This window comes from Rana temporaria, chromosome 3, assembly GCF_905171775.1.
Source record: "Rana temporaria chromosome 3, aRanTem1.1, whole genome shotgun sequence".
Lineage (NCBI taxonomy): Eukaryota > Metazoa > Chordata > Amphibia > Anura > Ranidae > Rana > Rana temporaria.
In genome coordinates this window covers 136,675,143-136,699,617 of record NC_053491.1, presented here as the reverse complement: position 1 = coordinate 136,699,617, position 24,475 = coordinate 136,675,143, and the positions used below count along the sequence as shown (strand labels likewise).

The window sequence follows — 24,475 nt, the reverse complement described above, 5'->3', positions numbered from 1 at the left end:
ATTGTAACAAGCATTTTCAAGCTTCAGCAGAGCTCAAGAGTATCCTCCACACTATCAAAGCAAGAAAAAACAGCTGACCTACACTGCCAATCCTTGACCTCTTTCCAGGTACGTCAATCATCGGGACCAGCAATGTCACAGCCAAGCCCAAGGAGGAGCACACTCGTAATCACTGATCTCAAGCCCTTGACCACCTACAATTAAAAGCTTTTGCCCATCTTCAGAAGGATAAGTATTATACGCCTCACTCTGCGCGAATGTTTATGTTTATTTGAACTGCTTTTTTCTTCTCTCAAGGAGGGCAGTATGCCTACCCCGATCACAGGTATTTTACCTGTGACATGTTGTCACAGACCCTGGTGATTCATATGCCTGTGAGTGTTGAACTTAATACTCAGGAGTTCTTTGACTTATAGAGTTATGCTGGTTCTTTGAGTTTTAGCATTGAGCACACAAATTATCTTTTATAATGCATTACCCCTAGTTTTGTTTCTAGATGCTTAGCTACCACTGAAACATCTTGCTTTTTCAATTCTACTATGGGATACTCTATAGACTTCAGGGACCACCCCTTCTTACCCTGGACTCTTATAGACCCATGTTTTGCTGCCATAATTATTGCCAATAATTTAGATCTATATAGGGTTGATGTATGGAGACCCAATTTGTCATGTGCAATTATCCCCTCTCCCTAACAAAACATAGGAGGGAGGTCTCCTTACCTGCTCCATTGAATTATTTCACCTCATATGTTTTTAGGAATCAACCTAATTTTCTTTTTATCAAACCATTTTCTACATTTTCAACTTGGTGAGAGAGCTTTTTTGCCGAGGAAACTTGGTACCTGAATGAGTATTATTGTCTGTTTTTCTCTTATATCGTTGATATTTTAAAACATAAATCTACTCATTATTTTAAGTAGATTTATGTTTTAAAATATCAACGATATAAGAGAAAAACAGACAATAATACTCATTCAGGTACCAAGTTTCCTCGGCAAAAAAGCTCTCTCACCAAGTTTCTTGATGGATTCTGTCGAGTTTGTGTACGAGACCTAACAGTAGAAAATGGTTTGATAAAAAGAAAATTAGGTTGATTCCTAAAAACATATGAGGTGAAATAATTCAATGGAGCAGGTAAGGAGACCTCCCTCCTATGTTTTGTTAGGGAGAGGGTATAATTGCACATGACAAATTGGGTCTCCATACATCAACCCTATATAGATCTAAATCATTGGCAATAATTATGGCAGCAAAACATGGCTCATTAGAGCATTCTGATTAATCCTGCACTACTCTTTGTGAAGCCTTTAAGGCTGTCATCTGGGGTCACAATATTTAACATGACTCATGCCGTAAGATGTAATGCAAGGCTATTAAACACCACACTTGGGAGTGGCCCTTGATAAGGTCACATAACTTTTAAACACAATCATATGACTTATAATAGACAAACCTCCCTAACTTACTAGCCCTCGTCATATGATTTGCATCAATTTTGGGTCTTCACATCCACTCAAAATCAAATGTTTTGAATGTTACCATGTAAATAAATAAAAAATAAATAAAAAAACAACACATATGCTAGTAGGTGTGCACAAATACATAAATGATAAAAAAACATATATAATCATAACTGACAGTATTTAACTAAATGTATACAATCCCTTCAAAAGCATAAAGGAATCCTAATAAAGTGTATGCAAAATCATCTAAACAACTATGTACACCTTAGGCTATACAAAATAATATATATATATATATATATATATATATATATATATATATATATATATATATATATATATATATATATATATATATATATATATATATATATATATATATATATATATATATATATATATATATATATATATATTATAAAATAATATAGATATGGCTAATATAAGTGACAATAGTGCCAGTTATCTGTGCAAATCCACAAAACATCAGTAATTATTAAATATAAGTGCAGAAAACATCCACCAAATAAAGTGAAACAATGGTCTACCCCACAGATATTTAATGGACTCCCCTGTATTCCTGATGTATATAGAGATCCACTGTGCTCCTCCATGATTCACACATGTCCGAGTCAATTCACTAACCTTTCTACATTGACTACTTGTAAAAGACGGTCAAATATACAGTAGCATGCAGAAAGTGATATAATCCAGAAAAGCTTTTAAAACCTCCAAGGCAGTAAACAGCTTTCAGAAATTCCCACACAGAACCTCCATAAAGCAGTTAATGATGGAGGAGAGGAGGCACATATTATTGCGCAACATGTTATATTTGTATAAAATGTTTAACAAAGTAAAATCAACTCATATATGCTGGGGTGCTGTATCCTCAACACCACCCCACTAGCTCAATGCCTGTGTGTGTGGGCTCTCCTTAATGATGCCACCATGTCCTGGCTTTAATAAATGTATAAATGAATTTGTGCTTGGAGTAAACACCATCCAAAACTGCTGACACTGTACTCTGATACCAAGGAAAAGCATACAAAAGTGTAGCACTAAAGTGAAAAATTGAGAAAACTGAATAACTCAAAAATTCTAATAACAATCCATAACAAAAAAGTGCTTGAAAAATGTGAAAACATATATCCCAATGTTTCAGGCAATGTCAACACCTTAAACAAATACATATAAAGAAGATATGTGCACCCTTAAAAGCAGTATACAACCCTATGTTTAATACTGCCAGTGATATCATCACATTTACATAAGTAAACTATATAAACAATTTATAAAAAAACAAATGTGCACCATCAACCCAGATAATAAGGGGTTAAAGATATCGTCCAAGTGAGTGCAGACACTCCAATACTTATAAAGTAAGTAAATAATATTTGATTAGCGTTTTTGCTAGGATTGTAAACATTTAGTTAAGCACTGTCAGTTGTGTTTATATACCTTGAGCTAGATTCAGGTAGCTCGGCGCTTCTTTTGGCCGGCGTAGCGCATCTCATAAAACAGGGAGCCCAGACCAGTATTCTCAAAGATCTGGCGCCGTACGTTGCGCCGGCTTAGTGTAAATAGGCCGGCGTAAGCCCGCCTAATTCAAAATAGACAGGTAGGGGGCTGGCTCCGTGTAAATTAGCCATGACCCCATGTAAATGAATGGCCGTTCGTACGGCGCATGCTCAGAATCATGTCGCAAATACTCCCTAAGAAACGTCGGCTCAATGCTTTTGACGTGAACGTAACCTACGCACAGCCCCATTCACGTACCACTTACGTAAACAACGTAAAATTTGACGGCTGTTCCGACATCCATACCTTAACATTAGCTGCACCTCATATAGCAGGGATAACTGTACGCCGGACGTAAGCCTTATGTAAATGGCGTGGGGGCGCAAGTACGTTCGTGAATCAGCGTATCTAGCTCATTTCCATATTCTACGCGTAAATCTACGGAAGCGCCTCTAGCGGCCAGCGTAAATATGCACCCTAGATACGACGCGTACTAAGACTTACGTTGGTCGGATGAAGCAGGAATTCAGGCGTATCTAGTTCCCTGAATAGCGCGCATAGATATGACGGTGCATCTTTCAACTTCCGCGGCGTATCAATAGATACGCCAACGTAAAGGGTTTGTGAATCTAGCTCTTTATGTTGAATGTTACCATATCTGTTCAACCAACTCAATTTCCCTTTCAATGGAGCCATGTTCTCACATACCTCACCATAACACTCATTGTGAACTACAACTTTTTTTACAAAGTAAACAACCCCCCCTTCCCCATAAACATCTTAAGAACATCCTGGGACCATACCCATCCATTTTGAGCCACAAGGAGGGTTGGACAAACCTTACATCTCTTACTATTGCCTGACTAATTGAATCACACTATTTTTTTTTTTTTAACAGTCTAGTCTCTCTTGTATTTAAAAGGGACTTACTTTTTCCAACAACATAATGACTTTTACAACATTCCCAATGGAGAACTGCTTTTCCACTTACAAATACGACACTTTGTAAATACCCTACTTAAAAAACAAGACTCAACACTGTCCATAGGAAGTTAAGGGGTAATGGGTGTGGTGCTTTTCTGTTAATTTAATATTCTATTTATGTATGTGTGTTGTTCCCTTTAAATAATAAAACGTCTTCAAAGAAAGTGCCTAGTGCTCTGTGGTTTTAAATTACAACATAATATACATACAAAATAAAAAATATAAGACTATGCATTAGCGTTACCAAAGCGTAATCTGTGAAAAGTAATATATCGCCTTTACTTGTAATATATCGCCTTATGTATATAAAAAGATACCTAAAAATAAAAAATATAAGACTATGCATTAGCGTTACCAAAACGTAATCAGTGAAAAGTAATATATATTTCCTTTACACATTAAATTGATTATATTTGTAAAGTGGCAGGTGCTTTTTTAGACCAGGAAATAATAAAATAAATAAAAACTGAAAAATGACAAAACAAATGAGCAGTTTGTGATATGTGAAAAAAGTCCTTGAATGAGTAATTGGTCCATATATGATTGAGAAAAAAAGTGACAGGTGCTCTTTAATCATGCATATGAAAAATTAATGCTTGTGCTCAGGTGCTTCACTTTGTGCTCCTCCTATACTACTGCACTCACCAAAGAGCTTTCCCCTCAAGGGGGTATCTCACATTCACAGCTTACACTGCTGTATAGCAGGACTCAGGCCTCGTACACATGACCGTTTTCCTCGACAGAATCCATCAAGAAACTTGGTGGCAGAGCTTTTTTGCTGAGGAAAATGGTCGTGTGTATGTTTTTCATCGAGGAAACTGTTGAGGAACTCGACGAGAAGACAAGTTCTCTTTTTCCTCGACGAGAGTCTCAATTTCCTCGTCGTGTTCCTCGTCAGGCTGGTTTTCAACGAGAAACGTGTTTGTGTGTATGCTTAGAAACCCGCGCTTGCTCAGAATAAAGTATGAGACGGGAGCGCACCTTCGGTAAAAGTAGCGTTTGTAATGGAGATAGCACATTTGTCACGCTGTAACAGACTGAAAAGTGCAAATTGTCTCTTACCAAACTTTTACTTAACACGCAGTAACTTGAGATTAGCAAAAGCAGCCCAGGGGTTGTGCCAGTGGAATCGAACTTCCCCTGCCATTGTATGTGTTGTACGTCACCGCGTTTGAGAATGAGGAGATTTGGTCTTGACCGTGTGTATGCAAAGCAAGCTTGTCAAGTTTATCGACAAGCCTAACAAGGAACTCGTCGAGGAAAACGATGTGTCTTTTCCGACGAGTTCGTCGGTCGTGTGTATGAGGCCTCAGATTCATGCTTATGTATAGTATGTCTTTTGTTTTTCTTCCCCCTTCCAAGCATTGGAATCAGGAAGTTCGGAACGCTATGCACTCCATGGACCCGGCAGGAAGTGACGCCCTACACATCATCAGGAGCGACCCTGTTAACTCTGTCTATGACAGCATCTGAATTGACATGTAAGTCTAACCCTACAATAAGGGGCACAGTTTCTCTGCTCTCTACTGTTCTAGATGGGAAACAGATCCTAACAGATCCCTCCTACCTTAAGATTGAAGTGAGGTTTGGCTGGCACTTTTCAAAAGCTTCAGTCATATACAGGCCTTCCTACAAGGTACTATCTCCCTGGTATTATATTTGTATACTGTCATACCTAGTGGTGTGTTTCTGGGGGTGTGCAGACATAAAGAATATGGTGGACCTGCCCCAAGGTTCCTCAGGATTAATCTCCATAAATATATCTGAGAGGCCCTACACACAAACCAATTGAAAATCTTCGTAACCTTGACTGCGCGGTTATTTCCCATATACTGTATACACAGCCAGGGACGTTGTTAGGTGTACAAAAGATCTAGGGCTAGAGCCCATTTCAGAAAAGTAAAGAAAGTCATTGGGTGGGCATAAATGTATATATTATACATGTGTGTGTGTGTGTGTGTGTGTGTGTGTGTGTATGTATATATATATATATATATATATATATATATATATATATATATATATATATATATATATATAAAATATCGTTACATAGCTTAGTGCGGATCCCCCTGGCCAGCAGCTGCAGGGAGGTAGGCGTGGGTCAGTGCTTCGGTGGGGAGCCCAGTACAGGAAGTTCTGGAACACCATGGTAAGCGGATACTTTGACAGATTTGGATTCCCTAGCCTAAAGCTCCCATGCAGTAGCTGAAGTCAGCCATAGGAAAGCCAGGCACCAGCGCTGCAGGGAGGTGGCATGGGTCATCGGTGAGTGGGGTCAGTATGGGGGTCGGAACAGTGAGGGGATTTTTAATTAGAGTCAAATCTCCTGCAACACTCCTTGTATTGAATTTGGAATGTTGTGGTTTTGTTATTAGATAATATGGTAGCTAGTAATGTTATGTTTTATATGCCTGCTAGCTGGGGAATGCCGAAAGGCTATGTTTTGTATCTACGCACTTCAAATCTCTAATAAAAACAAATAAAAAATAAATAATCTCCTGCAACTCCCCTGCAGCGCTCCAAATCGGTGGTAAGGGCAAAGGGCCAACAGCTGCAGAGAAGTCACAGGGCATCGGTGGTGGAGGAAAGGATGAGTATAAGCAAGGAGGGGGGACATCTGGAAGCAGAAGTGGAGCAGCAACAGCTCATCCATGTATGCAGTGTGTGTTAGATTACAGTAGCCAGCCCCCCCCCCCCCCCCAGGGCCTGTACACATGGTTGATATGCCACTGACTATGTCCACCATATACATCCTATTTGGACTGTACACTGTACCCACATAACATGCAGACTACATGCAATACAAGTCACACAGAGTCTATGCCCACAGCTTCCCATTTACAAACATACACAGCCCAGGGTGAAGGTGCCAGATACAGACCTCCTATGCCCACACTCCCAACATCCAGCAGATGGCTGTCTGGCTGCACTGCATACTAATTCCATTGAGAAAAGCTTTGCAGTGGTTACCCACCCTCATCCCCCCCAGGTGCCCACATAAAAGGTACACAAAACAAAGTTGCATCTCCCCATCCCTTACTTGTGGCACAGGGCAGAGTGATGCAGCCCAATACAGTGACAGCAGCAGTGTCCCAGGGCTCCCTTCCAGAGGTTGCCCATGTACCTGGCTGGTCTCCGCTCTACTATTCCATCTCTATTCCGCTCTACTATGTGTGAGGCTTACACAGGAATGAGGATTGTACACTGGAATCTTCCACTGAGGCACTCGGCAGAGGGGGCGCGGCATGGCATCAGTGCCTAGTACAAGGCTCCCCACACAACAGATGGAAGATCTCCCCCTGCACACCTGGTATGGCGGATATAGGCACAAGGTGGTATGGGGAGGATCAGAGCTTGCATCAGGGACACAGCCGTAATATGTTGGGCTGCAGGGGGGGGGGGCTGACACGGGGCCTGTTCTTTTTAGGCAGCTGGGCTTAAAATAAGGTAGGGGCCTGGAGGCCAAAGCAGGCTTACATAAATGTATATTTTTAAGCCTCGGTGCAAATCCAGCATGGGTTCCTGCATCGGATAGGCCTAGTAGGCAGTTCACACTGCCTTATGCGAACCGCTGGGACTGTCAATACAAAGTTAATGACACCCCCAGTTTACTTTGCATATCGCAATGCAAACTAACAATTCGGACATGAATCAGGTCTCATGGGTGTGAACACCCATGGGATCCGATTCTGGTGCGGAACAAAAAAAGGGTTCGGTACAATCTGTATGGCTGAATTCGCATGGCATAGACATTGCATGTGATTTGCAGTGCAGTGCAGGGCCAATCACATGCAATATCGCACAGCTCACCAGTGTGAACCCAGCCTAAAGGATAAGTTCACCTTTGAGAAATGTTACATGTTCCACCCAATTTTAGTGTGGAACATGCAACATGTTCCCAGTGTTGCAGCCATCGCCTGCTGCCTCCTTTCCTGTGGCAGCAGTACAGGGAGAAGTTCCCCATACTAGCTGTCACTCATGGCTGCGTCATTCGTACACAGAGGTCTGTGTGTATGAATGAACTACAAGCCCCAACATCTTTAGTGGCTGTCAGCTTGTAGTTATAAATAAACTACCATGGTGCTGTGGAAGTTTATTGAGTATTATAAATTATTTATATATTATAAATGCACATTTTTTTATCTGCAAAAAAATGTGCATTTATTATTATTTTTTTTTTTTATTATATTACCCTTTAATTTTTTTATGTAAAAGGCACACAACATATACAAGCAAAATCTGACTATTGTAAGCATCCCTGTCAATGTGATATAGTTAGTTGTAACTGACACTTTTGCTGGACATCTTGGCCTGTTACAAGAAGGGGAGAATAATGAATCTACTGGCTGGATGAGCAGGTCATAATCAGTTATGGGGAGACGCAGAATAAAAACTGATAGTTCGAATTACACAACCTATTACGAGACAAAGAAATACAAGAAATAGTTATCCTTTTTGTTATTTTACAACAAAATGTATTTACACGACTAAAATATCAAAATGACCAACAAACAGTTTCACATCTGTGTCTTGTGAAGTGATAAACCATGTCATGCATTTATAATATTATTGGTATTGTGAAAAAAACAATAAAAGATTGAAAGTAAAAACTGCCATTTATGCTACTGACAGACTGAATCATATAATTCATGCTCATAGTTACACTTTCAATGAGCTTAATTTAACTATACAAATCAAATCTTTCCGCATAATATTTTCTTGAAGTCAGCTGTCTCCTATGACTTAGTATGAGAGTTACATCTAGAGAAAAACTCTGGGTACATAGGCTTCCTACCTCTAAGGCCCGTACACACGGTTGGACAAAACCGATGAGAATGGTCCGACGGACCGTTTTCATCGGTTCACCTCTGAAGTGGCCTGATGGCCTGATGTGTGTACACACCATCAGTTCAAAATCTGATCGGGTCAGAACGCGGTGACGTAAAACACACGACGTGCTGAAAAAAACGAAGTTCAATGCTTCCAAGCATGCGTCGACTTGATTCTGAGCATGCGCGGCTTTTGAACCGATGCTTTTCTGTACTAACCATCGGTTTGGTCCGATTGGGCAGCGGTCCATCGGTTCGGTTTTGAAGCATGTTTAGAAATTTAGGACCGAAAGAAAACAGACCGATAGCCTATACACACGGTCGGTTTGGTCCGATGAAAATTAACTTCGGTTCATTCTCATCGGACCAAACCGACCGTGTGTACGGGGCCTTAGACCCTACCCATGGGAAACCTGAATCTTAGGCCGCATACACACGGTCAATCCATCCGATGAGAATGGTCCGACGGACCGTTTTCATCGGTTCACCGCTGAAGCAGACCGATGGTCTGATGTGCGAACACACCATCAGTTCAAAAACCGATCGGGTCAGAACGTGGTGACGTAAAACACACGACGTGCTGAAAAAAACGAAGTTCAATGCTTCCAAGCATGCGTCGACTTGATTCTGAGCATGCACGGGTTTTGAACCGATGCTTTTGTGTACTAACCATCGGTTTTGACCGATGGTCAGCCGTACACACGGTCGGTTTGGACTGATGAAACTGGACAGGCGGTTTTCATCGGTTTTGACCGACCGTGTGTACGCGGCCTTAGATTGTAAGCTCTAATGAGAAGCGCCCTCTAATTCATTTTGTACCAAATTGTTATGTAACTGTACTGCCTGCCTTCAATTTGTTAAGCACTGTGCAAATTGTTGGCGCTATATAAATCCTGTATAATAATAATAATAATAATAATAATAATAACAATAATTGAGAGATAATGTTATACCCTATGCACAGGAGACCCTGCAGAAGGGTCCCCTAGTTCACTTAAAAGCTGTCTCAATACAATTGCATTGGTTACTGGACATAATCTTCAATATCCAAGACACTGCTGGTAGTGTTGGTGGTCCCTTGCCAGGCACTCTACATTTCCTTTTGCCAGCCCCTATGTCACTACAAGAAGGAGATCAGGCATGCCACAATCTTGGAAGTATGTGTAATAAAGAGGATTTTCCAGGCAACAAAGCTCATGAAGAGAGTGAAAATTGGATAGAGTCCATGTGATGGTATGTATATTATCTATTCTCTGCTAGGGGGATCTTTTTTACTTTCTAATTTAGCAACAGTGTCACTTCGAGAAAGGTAGGAAAGCATGCACCTCCCCTCCAAAAAAAAAAATAAAAAAAAAAATGTGATGGTCTATTAGATTAACAAGAAATCTTCTTAGTGAGAAATTACCTTTACATCATGTAGACAATAAAACAGGTTTTAATAACTTTAATATTGTATATCATGTTTATGCATTAACCACTTCAGCACAGGAACCACCCCCCCCCCCCTTCCTGACCAGGTAATTCTTTGCTATACAGCACTGCTTTACTTTAACTGACAATTGCACGGTCATGCAACGTTGTACCCAAATAAAATAGATTTCCTTTTTTCCCCACAAATAGAGCTTTCTTTTGGTGGTATTTGATCACCTCTGCGGTTTTTATTTTTTGCACTATAAACAAAAAAAGACACACAATTAAAAAAAAAAAAAAAAAAGTTTTACTTTCTGCTATAAAACATACCCAATAACATTGTGGAAAAAATCAAATTTCTTCATCAATTTGTGTCAATATGTATTCTGCTAAATATTTTTGGTAAAAAATCCCAATAAGCATATATTGATTGGTTTGCGCAAAAGTTATAGCATCTACAAACTATGGGATATTTTTATGGATTTTTTTACTAGTATTGGTAGCGATAATCGATTTTTAGTGGGACTGTGACATTGCGGTGGACAAATCAGACACCTAACTGACACTTTTTGGGGCCAGTGACATTATTACAGTGATCAGTGCTAAACAAATGCACTGTTACTGTACTAATGACACTGGCAGGGAAGGCGTTAACATCAGGGACTGCTGTTGAGCTTTGGTTAGAGGTCAGCTATATTCTGACAGCTTTTTACCTTCACGCTGCCATGCTGATGTTCATAGCACAGTCACCTGATTGTCCAAACAGTGTCACATAATAAATCCTTTATCTAAGATGGATGAAGGGCTATGTGCATGAAATTGTTGTGGTTAGATAGTTGCTGGAGGACAACATGTGTTTCCAGTATGTCTCTTCTGAGATCAAACTAGGTAAAAAGTAAATAAGGGGGTGAGAATACATTTTTCAAATGACTGAATGGGAAAAATGCTGAGATGAGATCCCAGTCAAATGACCTGTCAAAGTCTCTCATCTAATCATGAAGTCTTCTCTACAGTGTTATTAAGAGAATGGACAAGGAAGGCTTAAGGCCTTAAGCCTGACAGCATGGGCATGTGGCCGCCCCCTCCTGCTTGCTAGTAAAATAAAAAAATAAATAAAGGGTAAGTTCCCTTTAAGAGATTGAAACAGGATTTGAGCAGGAAAACAAAGTCACATGACATTTGGGAATTTCCCAGAATGTCATGTGACCCCCTTGGAATGTTCTGGAAAAAGGGGCTTATTATATAAGGCCCCATCACAGGAATATTCTCGCCGGTGTTAGTCAGTCAGTGTCGGTGCAACAAGCTCCCCACCCTCCCTTTATAGTCGCTAGGCATATTATGTGGTTCTGTCACCCTTCATATTTGAAGGGGGAACTTTGGTTATAGATATTCTGTATGCTCAAGTCCCTTAAGACTGAGCCGTTTTAAGTTTTTTGTTTGGAAAGTTAAGAATTTTATGAATTAATAAAATTGTCAAGATGTTATTATTATTCATTTAATTAAATACACCAATAAATGTGCCACAGCCAATTTTTTGCAAAACATTTTGTTGTGTGTAATTTTTTCAGTAGGTATTAGCTTTTATTCGGGGAGGGTAAGGTGCGGCCTGCATTCCCATGTAAAATTCTAGAGAATTGTAAAATAAAAAGTATAAATGTCAGTTTTGCTGCAGCAGGTTCTATACACTGCACAGATGTGCCACATTACAGGCAGACTAAGGGGACACCTACAGGCACTAGATTTAAAGGTTTAAAAAGATTTTTTATTGTTTCACTTTAAGCATCATTAAAATCATTGCTCCTTTAAAAACAATGTTTTTTAAACTTTTTTTTGCATTGGTACATGCCCCCCAGGGCAGGACCCGAGTCCCCATACCCTTTTTATGGCCAATAACATGCATATAAGCCTTCAAAATGGGGACTTTTGATTTTTCAAATGTGTGTCTCATAGACTTCAATGGGGTTCCCTTGTGCGAATATTCAAAAGTTCTGGCACAAACCGAATGGGGGGTATTCGGCCCATCTCTAATAGTTAGTAGGTCTAAAGCGCTTGTCCTTTTAAGGGTAATATCGGCATAGGATCTGATCCTCCACCTTTCACCTTCTGGCCGATTTTCTCCCAATGGCCATAAAAAAACTGCATTTATTTAAAAAACGTAATGCAATAAACTCACGTTTTGGAGTGCACTAGATGCTGGTGCACAACAGACAAGTAACATGTGTAGAAAATCGCCCTGTGGTATTACTGCTGAGGGCTGCAGCTTGTGGATGGATAGTCGGAACGCGTCCCCTTAAGGCTATAGTCTACCTCTCTCTGTGTGCAATCTAGTTCTTTCTGTGTTCCATTGTTGTGACATGTAGTGGAACATCCTACGTCGCTGGCTGTGCCCCTTATGCATTATGCCACAATTGTGGCTTCTTTAGAGGCTTATTTTTTCCTCTGAAGAAGTCACAATTTTGGTGTAATGTGTAATAGGTTAAGGGATATGCAGCTGGCTGGAGGCTCCCAGAGAACTGTGGGGGGCGACAGTGGTGGCTAAATGTAGCAATTTTGCTACCCCTTCCCCCCATTTACTTTAGATCTGCCTTCTGTACATGCACCTGATGGGAAGGGAAAATTAATTATCTTTCTAGTTATGTGTGACATGGTAGTCTCTTCATGGTGGGCAGGTACCATACTGGTAGCCGGTCTGATGCTTTGCTGTGTTTAGTGAGGCATTGAACTGCAGTGCCCAGTGCTGGAGTGATCCAGCACAGTATGTCCACTATTACTCTATGGCCCTGCAGCTGTCCCAAGAAAGTCCACTCCAATTGGGCCTTCCCACCATCCAGTGTCCCATCCATGGCCTGTCAGGAGGGAAGCCAAGGCCCAGTGGTTCAGAGCCACTGCTAAAAAGAACATATATAAGTGTTAATTGTGCCCAAACAGTATCCTAAAAGTTTAAAGAGGAAGTAAACCACAGGGTTCTTTTTTTTGACCGGCTTTGTGACTGGGCTGTGTAACGTCACTTCCGTACATGTGTGCGTTAGCCGCCGGCTACTGCACAGGGCTCCGAAGGCATGGAACGGGTGGTCGTTACTTCAAAGTGCATGCGCCGATGACATCATCGGCTGCATATACTGTAAATATCTCCTAAACGGTGCACATTTAGGAGATATTTACAGTACCAATAGGTAAGCCTTATTATAGGCTTACCTATAGGTACAATTAATCTTTGGGAGTTTTAACCACTTTAACATTTTGATTCTGAATTTCTCCTAAAAAATAACTGTGCACTTCCGGTGTGTAGACACTACTATGCTATTCAACTATGCCACTAGTCCCATAGCTGGATATCTGCAGGGCCGCTAAAACAGAATGACCTAACCTTTTATAGAAAATGTTACACTAGGTAAAGAATGCTGATGCTACTAAAAAGTACAGACAGTGTAATCCAGATTTGCACAAAGCTAGTCATTATGTTTTTGCAGTGCTGCAACCAATTTGGTCACTCAAGCAATTTCTACATACCTAAATGACTACAATGTTATCTTTTAAAGTACACAAATTTATTTTACTATTAATAACTTTCCACTTGCAGGCCAGAAACGAAATTCCGAGTAAGGAAATCTCTCTCAATATTTAAAGTTATAAATCCATTTGAAAAAAACGTATAGCACTTAATACATGTGTTATTCTTTTTAGCACATTTAAATATCCCATACAGTGGAATCCTAAGTGCTGCCACGTTCTGTTGACTCTAGGTAGGTACCTCATACGGTATAGCTCTTCTGAAATCACTTTACTTACTGAATTAAAGGGACACTAAAGGCAGAAATGTTTTTTTTTTTTTAAATAACAAACATGTTATACTTACCTCCGCTGTGCAGTTCGTTTTGTACAGAGTGACCCAGATCCGTGTCTTCTGGGGTCCCTCGGCGGCTGTCTCGGCTCCTCCTCGCAAAAGCTTTCCACGTTCATGCGAGCTCCCTCGCATGGTGGAAAGCTTTTGCGAGCGCGCTCCCGTGATACATCGGCGGCCATAGCCGCCGACTGTATCACACGGCCGGCCCCCCGGCGCGCCGCGTCATCCACTGTGATTGACAGCAGCGCCAGCCAATGGCTGCGCTGCTATCAATCCGCCCAGCCTAGCCAATCAACGGCCAGGCTGAGAAACAAAGAACATCACGTGAACACGCCCGGGAATTTTGAACTGTCAGGTAAGTAAAACGGGGGCTCGGGGGGGGCGGTACCATCGGATGTTTTTTCACCTTAATGCATAGGATGCATTAAGGTGAAAAAACGTTTACCTTTACAACCCCTTTAAGCTCATACTGTTCTTGCAAATAAATGAATGATCTTACATTATAAGGTATCCATGAACACTAGGTTATGGCATGATTGATGGCCATTTCTTTACCTTGATGTTTCCTTTGAAACAAATGGGGGATGGTAGCAATAACATGACTTTCGATCATAGTACCTAACTGACCAGGAAAAGCAGGATTCACATGCTGTGAGCTTCATGACATCACATTGTTTTTGCAGTTAAATTGTATGTAAGGATTTTATTATTTTACTTTTGTATAGCAAAGGTTAAACATGTTTGACATGTTTTTATTTCTCTCTGTGTCCCTATGGATATTCATCTCTTTATTTGTTTTAGTGGTCATTACCACTGAGAGGGAAGTGAGGGAAAATCTACATGTTGAAGTACCATTAGTGCAAGGTAAGAGAAAAAGCTCCAATGAAAAAATACATTCTTGTGACAGCTCTCTAGGGTGGGAATTCCATTGACTTTGGAGAGATTTTCTTCTTTCCTGCTGCATCTCCAGGACAGGAAGTCAAGGTAAAACTTACTAGCAGGGCACGAGTAGAAAAAAAGGAAAGGGTTTGACTCTAAAACAAACAAAAAAAAAAAGTTTTGGCTTGACATACACTTTAAGTTAGGTGACCACAAAACACAATAACATTTATGGTAAAGGCAGAGGATAATGGTCCTTTAACAAGGCACAGTGCCGATCCTGACCTCCCCGGGGCAAAATTACATGCCACATTAAAGTTGAGAAGTGGGGCGGGGGGGGGGGGAGGCACTGCCGACAGTGACATGTCACATTAAATATTAAAGTTGAGAAGCAGGGGGAGGGGGTGTTCTGCTATCGGAACTGACATCTTACATTAAAGTGAGAAGGCGGGGGGGCTGACTTCTTACCTCTTCTCCCATGCAGTCAGCGAGTTGAGAAATGGGGTGAGGGGCCAAAAATGACTTCTCACCAGGCAGGGCCTCTAGTAATTTGGGGGGCCCCCTGCAGCTTTGCGGGCCCTAAGCGGCTTGCATAGTGAGCCTATAGGGTGGATCGGCCCTGACAAGGCATGACAGACTCATTCACTGACAAATTATACATGTGCAATTATATTTTGACTAATGGATTAAAGTTATCATTTAGGTTTCTGAGTTATGTAGATAGGTACAGGTGGACGTTTCCTTATTCTTCTCTATCACTATGTATCATGTTTGATCGTCTTCCTATTATTTCTAGTATATTAAGACAACAGATTTGACTGAGAATGGGTCTCATCTCATTTAAAGCCCAATAGTCTAAGCAAAATAGTCTAATCATTATCAAATTATTTGCAAATAATTTAAAAGTATAACACCACTTCTCCAAGAAATGGTTTTAAAAAGGCAGCACGGTGATACAATAAAGTTTGTAATGTATTTGTTTATATTGTTCTCTTTTACCTGCACAGGTTGTTGAAGAATTCACGGTGGTCCAAAAAAAAAAAAAATTGGAACCAAATAGTCAATCCACACATGACAAAGGAATTTTTCATACAGACATAGTGGAGTGGATTATCGTTTGGTAAATAAAGTAAATAAAGTGAAGCTATGGTCACTTTAGTCAATCAATTGTGTGATAGGAGTTTTTTTGTAAATTTTACTTGTACATAATTGGGTATTCAAGATCACCCTTTTTTTACCATCATTCATTTTGCTAAGAAAGCATCCTTTCCTCCATTAGTAAATCAACCCCAACTGATATTTTGCCTAAATGATGTCTGAAGAAAAATATGCCTTGTTGCCCATAGTTACCGGTTAATACCCTTTACTCTTCAATGCTGCAATGAAATGGGAGAAAGAAGTCTTAAAAGTTGGCATGAGCATAGACAACTGTTCATAAGATATTTATACAAAGTGGAATTCCACCCAAAAATGTAACTTCCACTTTTTGAAATCCTCCCCACCCCTCTGGTGTCACATTTGACACCTTTAAGGGGGGAGCAGATACCTGTGTAATACAGATATTTACTCCCACTTCCTGGCATAGATTACGGCGGTGATCGTAGTGACCTACGTCATGTCCAACACCTACACTGTCCTCCCTCACTGTCTTCTGGGAAACACACAGGTCCCAGAAGACAGCAGGGACCAGTGAGGACGCGCAGTAGGGAACCGGGAAGTGAAACCACAGATTTCCTCACCAAGGATGGTGGCAGGGGCAGCCAAGAGCCGAGCGTTTGATCGGCTTCGGCTGCCGACATCGCTGGCACCCTGAACAGGTAAGTGTCGATTTATTAAAAGTCAGCAGCTGCAGTATTTGTAGCTGCTGGCTTTTAATATTTTTATATTTTAGGCGGACCTCCGCTTTAAGAGGCCTTTTTTCCATGTTTGCATGGTTTCTGCATGGTATCAAACAAATCAATTATTTACCATTGGCCACTGGATGGATGGACTGGATTTTAATTGATTTAATAATTGATTTAATAAAAGCAAATACCAACCTAATAAAACACTGGGCCAACGCTGTTTACAATGTTAATCACGTTGCCAACCTTAAAATGTTCAAATTGTCAAAAATGTGCAGAAAGGTGTACGTGCCCTTTAGGGCCATAATTACTGCAATAATTAAACAGCACTGTATCAGGATAGTCTAATATTTCAGAATACTATTTATCCTATAAAATTCTCCCCCTATAAAAAGAAAAACAATACTCTAATGGCTGATACTAGCAAAATATGTCAGACAGACCACTCAAGATCATTATTACACAATAGAACCTCTAACCTGCATTGTTATTCTTCTGATGTTCTCGAACCGCATTGTCTTCTTGCCTTCTACATTTAGAAGGAACAAATGCATTGATTTCCCTACACAAAGCATTTAACACACTCAAGTGATATGCAGTTCATCAAAAGTACCTTATTTTTTATCTAAAAACCTAATTATAATTATACCCTTCCAATGGCACAATCTGCCTGGACTGTATTGCCTTTGAGTCCTGTGAAATAAACCATTATAGGTATTTAGCTCTTGACTCTTCCAAAATGATTGTATTCTCCTGTTTTAGAGGAGAGATGAAGGTGTGGAAATCGAAATTTTCTAAAGACAGTCAAAGACCCAAAATCAATATCTAGAAAAAGTATTGATGGCCTTAAGGTATTTCAAATTAACAGCACCAGCCTGGATTTCAGAGTTCTATATAAAGCAGCCTATTTATAAAAAGAAATGTGCATAATAAGCATCAGTCAGTTTTATCATCACTCTTTGCCAGCGTTAATCCCTTATCACACTCTAGCAAGTTGCTTTTAAGGCTTCTTACCTTTTGCTGAATATTCAAGCCGGCAGCTGCCTCTGAATCAAGTCCCGTTGTCATTTCAGTGGCTGCAGAGCTAGAATGCAGACAGGCAGGCTGCCCTCCCAAGCTATCACTGGTTCCTTTGCTCACAATGTTCCCACACTCTATCGGACAGGTCTTTGATAAACTTAAATACCACTATGAAACATGCTGTTTTGCCAAGTTGCTGACTCTCTATTTTATACTGGCAGACTGTCCTTTAGTAGACACTATATGCAGGGTAGAAACACATCCCAAGCTGTAGCACTTTGATCCCATGCTTGGTTGAGTAACATTGTAAAGAGTGCTCCAGGTTTTTGGTCACCCAGTATTTATCGCATCTGTAATGTTAGGTGTATATTATTTAATGAAGAACAGGAACATGTTACAGATTTCTTCTCTTCTTTGGCTACAGAGCAAAAGTGTTCAATACCACAAAAGCAGCCATGGTAGTGCCATCTCTTCACTGCACTTTCATTGAAGTAACCACAACTGCTAGTATCAAGGGATTTAATGTAGTGCACCAACATGAACCAAGAGCCACTATGTAATTCTTTTATATTATGTATAACAATTCTTTGACAAAAGAATAAAATCGCACCATATTCAATGATTTGTAACAGTCAATAAGCCATCCTCAGTAGATGCAGAGAAAAATGTCAGCACACAGTTGCTAGCTCGTTGTCACACTGCATCTCAATCTGGCCAACTGGGACCCAGACATTTACCCCATATGCAAAAAGGTAATGCAGGAGATGTTCCACTGACTGCAATGCATGTCTATGCAAAGCATGTATACCTCACATTCACGATTTCACATCATTTTAACCCATACTTTGCTATTTGGAAAAAAAAAACACACAATATCATAATAAGCAGTAAAGGGTCTCTGGACCCCAGTAAGTGCCAATAGAAACTGCAGTGGTTTGAACGCTTGGTTAAACAAGATTCTCATATCTGGCTTAAATGCTTGCTCATGTGCTGTGCCATTCCTTAATGTCAATGTGAAGCGTGCTTCTCATGCCATTTAAATACCCTGATCTTGGGAGAAGCGGCATCAATGTACTGCTCTCTCACATCTCCAGCTTCCTGCACATTACAGGCATGTGCAGCATTTCTTTGTTATTTAGAGCTGATAACCTCTGCTATTAAGCAGAAAGCAGAAGGTTGAAATGGAGTAAGCCTTTACATAAAATCTAGCCAATTTGACAGAGATAAGTGCCTTGGTGCAAAGCACACCAGATCAAAACTACCAAAAGGTCCATATATCAAGAAGATTCATCAAAGCAAAAAAACATAAAATTGCAATGTTCAGATTGCCATCCTCGACACAAAGGTAATTTTCAGCACAATTAGCCAGGATCATATAGAAACAAGCTGCAAGCCTCTGCACAATCACCCATCACAATAACCTATATGTCATATCTATTAGAACCCATAGCCTTAGAAACACCGTGTCCCATCAACCTGCTATGGTAGTGGAATTTATAATGTGTGATCTACAAATAGCCTAGTACACAACAATGGATCCATGCATTGCAAAGAGCAGACATAAACAGTCATCGCCTACCTTATTGTCATCCTCAGCCACTCCATCCTCTAGAATTCTTTAAGTCACCTGTACTGATCCAACCCATTTTCAGTGGGAGAGAAATCGATTTCTCCCAGATAGAATAAGCCTCAGCTGTGCTCAAATATGTATATTTTTCCCAGCACGGATGCCTAGAATTTTCTGCACAAGCCAGACACAGGCACAAACTGCAGCTGAGCTCCTTTTCTCCCCTCCCTTTAAAAGATGAAGCGAGTGCTACCCTCAGTCTCTCCCTGCCTGTTCTTGCTGTCTCTCCTCTCTCCCCCCCCTCCCTCTCCAATCCAAACTCAGTGGAGCCCATTCAGGGTCATTTACATTTCTCAGCATGATGACCCCTATGCTGCTTGTAGGGTTCAGTGCAATAAAAGGGACAGGCCAATACGCTGCAGGTATGGGATAAAAGGACACGGATAATTAAAATGTAATAAGGGATACTATTTAAAATATTTATGTTTAAAGGAAAAAAAGTTAAGAAACAATAATAATTACAGATTTCAATTAAAGAAAAATGTCATTGATAAAAAAATTATGGAATATATTATATAGACATCAATGTCAGATAACACTAAGTAAATTACCTACGAAATTTACATTTTCTTTATGCCAGATTGATTGCAGTGGGGGATGGGACTCACAATGGAGGATTTCCTCCAGTCAAGGCTGACGTGAAGCTGCACATTTACCTTCCCCCTCCCCCCCCCTTACCAGCTACTGAAATCAGTATGATTTGAAAGATGATGACCTCTGTGACATTACTAAGGTTTGTCTGCATTAGCTGAACAATAGATAAGCCAATACAGAAAAAAGGTATAGAATTTATTGCTGCTCGATATCATTGTTAGCGTATATATTTATTAGTAAAATCATCTGCTCTGCCTTCTGTTTATTTTACCATACAGTATAAGCCAAGCTTTATTAATATTCTTTGACAACACCATGGAGATCTAGGCCCGGATTCAGACACCATTTAAAAACTGTGCCGTCGTATCCTTACGCTGATTCTCAAAGGCAGATACGCTTAAAAAATAGGCTTCCTCCGCCGACGTAACTTGCATACGCCGGCGTATAATTGTGTGCAATTTTACGCTGGCCGCTAGGGGCGCTTCCGTAGATTTCCGCGTAGAATATGCAAATGACCTAGATACGCCAATTCAGAAACGTACGTGCGCCCGGCACATTTTTTTACGTCGTTTTTCCGGCGTAAAGTTACCCTTGCTATATGAGGCGTACGCAATGTTAAGTATGGAATTTTCCATTGATTACGTTGTTTGCGTAAGTCGTTCGCCAATAGGGCTGTGCGTAATTTACGTTGACGTCAAAAGCATTGACTATTGCGGCGTAATTTGGAGCATGCGTACTGGGATACGTTCACGGACGGCGCATGCGCCGTTCGTTAGAAACGTCAATTACGTGGGGTCACACATAATTTAAATAAAACACGCCCACATCTTCAACATTTGAATTAGGCGGGCTTACGCCGCCCCCTATACGCTACGCCGCCGTAACTTCGGGCGCAGAATCTTTCTGAATACCATACGCGGCTCAGAAAGTTACAGCGGCGTAGCGTATAGGAGATACGCTACGCCCGCATAAAGATACACATTTGTATCTGAATCTGGGCCCTCATCTGCAAATGGTGGTGAGATGTAATTGGGAATATATAACGATTTAATAATTGCTTATAGCAACCATATACTGGGTTTCTATATTATCAGTGGAGATTAAAGATTGAATGACAAATGTTGATTTGTTGTTATGGCCAACCACTTATGAAACTGTAAAGTAGCATTGAGCATTCATTCCAATATATAATATTATTTATATTGTGAATGGTCTTATTTATCTTTATAGTGTACCAATGTATCAATGCCTTGGGGGTTAATTTACGAAAGGCAAATCCACTTTGCACCACAAGTGCATTGCGAGTGCACTTGGGAAGTGAAGTCGCTGTAAATCTGAGGGGAAGATCTGAAATGAGGGGAAGCTCTGCTGATTTTATCATCCAAGCATGTGCAAGCTAAAATGTTGTTTTTTATTTTCCTTGCATGTCCCCCATGGATCAACAGCGATTGCACTTCCAAGTGCATTTTCGGTGCATTTGTAGTGCAAAGTGGATTTGCCTTTTGTAAATAACCCCCCATGTGTACCACATGAAAAATGTTAGACAGGGTACTTATATCCACTACCTTATTTTCCGGCGTATAAGATGACCTTTTGCATGTAAAATAATGCCCCAAAAGTCGGGGGTTGTCTTATACGCCGGGTACCTGTCTATCAGATGGCGGCCATCCATGACACTAATTTTCCCAGCAGAGCCTCTGTTCAGTGTTCGGACGAGAGGACATCCGTGATAGGCGGAACACTGAACAGAGGCTATGCTGGGAAAATGAGTGTTCCGCCTATCACGGAACTTGTAGTGCAAAGTGGATTTGCCTTTTGTAAATAACCCCCCATGTGTACCACATGAAAAATGTTAGACAGGGTACTTATATCCACTACCGTATTTTCCGGCATATAAGACGACCATTTGCATGTAAAATAATGCCCCAAAAGTCGGGGGTTGTCTTATACGCCGGGTACCTGTTTGTCGGATGGCGGCCATCCATGACACTAATTTTCCCAGCAGAGCCTCTGTTCAGTGTTCGGACATCCGTGATAGGCGGAACACTGAACAGAGGCTATGCTGGGAAAATGAGTGTTCCGCCTATCACGGAACAGCCTGAGGAGGCGCGGCTTTTGAATCATGGATGCCCGTCTGACATACTCTGCAAACAAGAGAAGGTAGGGAGATCGTCGAGGCAGGGAATGGAATGGCACAGTGAGGCATGTTACTAATGGCACAGGGAGGCATGTTACTAATGGCACAGGGAGGCATGTTACTAATGGCACAGGGAGGCATGGCACAGTGAGGCATGTTACTAATGGCACAGTGAGGCAGGTTACTAATGGCACAGTGAGGCATTTTACTAATGGCACAGTAAGGCGTGTTACTAATGGCACCGTGAGGCATGTAATGGCACAGTGAGGCATGTAATGTAATGTAATGGTACAGTGAGATCTGAAAAAAGCCTGTTTCTGTCAGCGGTTGTTCCTGTCAGTGGTTGTTCTGGCTACCCCTCAGCTTCCAGACAGACTAGTATGAAGGGGGTCGTCTTATACGGCGAGTATATCCCAAAACCAACATTTTAGCTGGGAAATTAGGGGGTCATCTTATACGCCCAGTCGTCTTATACGCCGGCAAATACGGTAAATATTTTTGGTAGCCCATCATGAGATAAACACGGAGGCAGCATTTGCTGAGCTCTCTTTCTGCAAATGCTAGATGCCTGACTGCACTGCCAGTACTCTTGCTTTATACTTTGCTGGGTAGTGACTCAGAAGTCAGAATCCAGATGGCCAGCTTAACAGCCAGGCAACTAGCACTTTCTAAAGGAGGTCTTCATGCCAGCCTCTCTGTATCCATCACGAAAGGTTCACTTTTAGTGCAGTAAAAGCATAACTATGTCTACTCAAAAAAATACCCCCCACGCTCCTCCTACCTATCATGCCTAAAATGTGTATAAAAGATCTGTGTACCTACCTCCATTTTTTAATCCACTTCAGTCAGGTCACATGATCACACAGCTTTAGCTCCCCGATGTAAGCGAGTGTCTGCTACAGAGGAAAGATGCAGAAATAGCTGGGCTATGGAAGACTGGGGAGGATTTACTAAAACTGGAGAGTGCAAAATCTGGTGCACCAATCCTCTTCCAGGTATTTTGCCAAAGCTTATTTGAGCAAACTGAATTTAGAAGCTAATTTGCTACGGTGCACCGCTGCACCAGATTTTGCACTTTCCGGTTTTGGTAAATCAACCCCATTGTGTATGACGTTACAGCTCTCAGAATTCAGAGCCATTGTTAAGCGCTTCCTTACACAGACCTACATGATCACATAACCAGACTAGAATGGATAAAGATAAAAATAAATATGTAAGTATACAGATGTTTTTATTACAGATTAGGCAGGATAGGTTGGAAGAGGGGGAACATTTTTAGGAGCACAGTTGGTTAGGCTACAGTTAGTTAGTCTATGCTGACAATTTAACCACTTCCCATTCTAAATGGACGTCATATGATGTCCTTCAGAATGAGCTGCCCGTGCGCACCCCTAGGGGCATGCAGCATGGCGATCTGTGGTTCAGTGTGTCCCTCGGACACACTGCATAACCGACCGTGGTAAAGAGCATATGACGTATCATGTGATCGGCTGTGTGTTCAATCACAGCTGATCACAGAGTAAATAGGAAGTGCTGGTTATTGGCATTCCTCTCCTTGTGCTCACAGCACATGAGAAGAGGAGAGCTGATATGCGGTTTTCCTCAGTGGGGAGTATTTGGATGGTTACCATTACAAATCACCCTACCTTTAATGCACAGCTCTAGCACCAAGATCTAGCAACTGAACTTGGTATGCTCACCTCTCACGTAGTCATGAATACGGTATTGTTTTCTACCTTAGTTCATGTGGAAAATACAGATACCGGGACTTAACATTGGGGGTTATTTATGAAAGGCAAATCCACTTTGCACTACAAGTACACTTGAAAGTGCACTTGGAAGTGCACTTGGAAGTGCAGTCGCTGTAAATCTGAGGGGTAGATCTGAAATGAGTGGAAGCTCTGCTGATGTTACCATCCAGTCATGTGCAAGCTAAAATGCTGTTTTTTATTTTCCTTGCATGTCCCTCTCGGATCTACAGCGACTGCACTTCCAAGTGCACTTGCAGTGCAAAGTAGATTTGCCTTTCGTAAATAACCCCCATCGTCTCCTCAATATTCATTCCCTAGGTTCCCACCCAAAATATGTGCTTGTAATAGTGAGCGCTAACACCTACGTATTTGTGCTGTTGTTTATTGCCATTTATTCTTAATGGCACCTTAATGCACAAATGCAGTATAACAAATGCTTGCACAACAGTACACCACAGTACATAGTTGTCGTGCATTGTGTTAGCAAAATATAGTGCAAGTACATTTATTGTGCATTTATATATATTGACACATCATTTGAAGTGAATAGGCTGCCTTAAGTCAATACAT

The 24,475-nt window shown here is 40.9% G+C and overlaps 1 protein-coding gene across 7 annotated transcripts in view; it reads right to left on the bottom strand.

Annotated features, from left to right (window-relative positions):
* The window catches only part of MAGI2 (membrane associated guanylate kinase, WW and PDZ domain containing 2), a 979,417-nt gene that overhangs the window by 518,977 nt on the left and 435,965 nt on the right, over nucleotides 1-24,475 (bottom strand). The window contains exon 1 of one of the 7 annotated variants that reach the window (XM_040343458.1): nucleotides 19,376-19,603. The exons of the other annotated variants lie outside the window; for them this stretch is intronic. The gene's annotated coding sequence lies outside the window, so the exon portion shown is untranslated. Of the gene's footprint in view, nucleotides 1-19,375; nucleotides 19,604-24,475 lie in introns of those variants that run through there. 7 annotated transcript variants of the gene reach the window in all.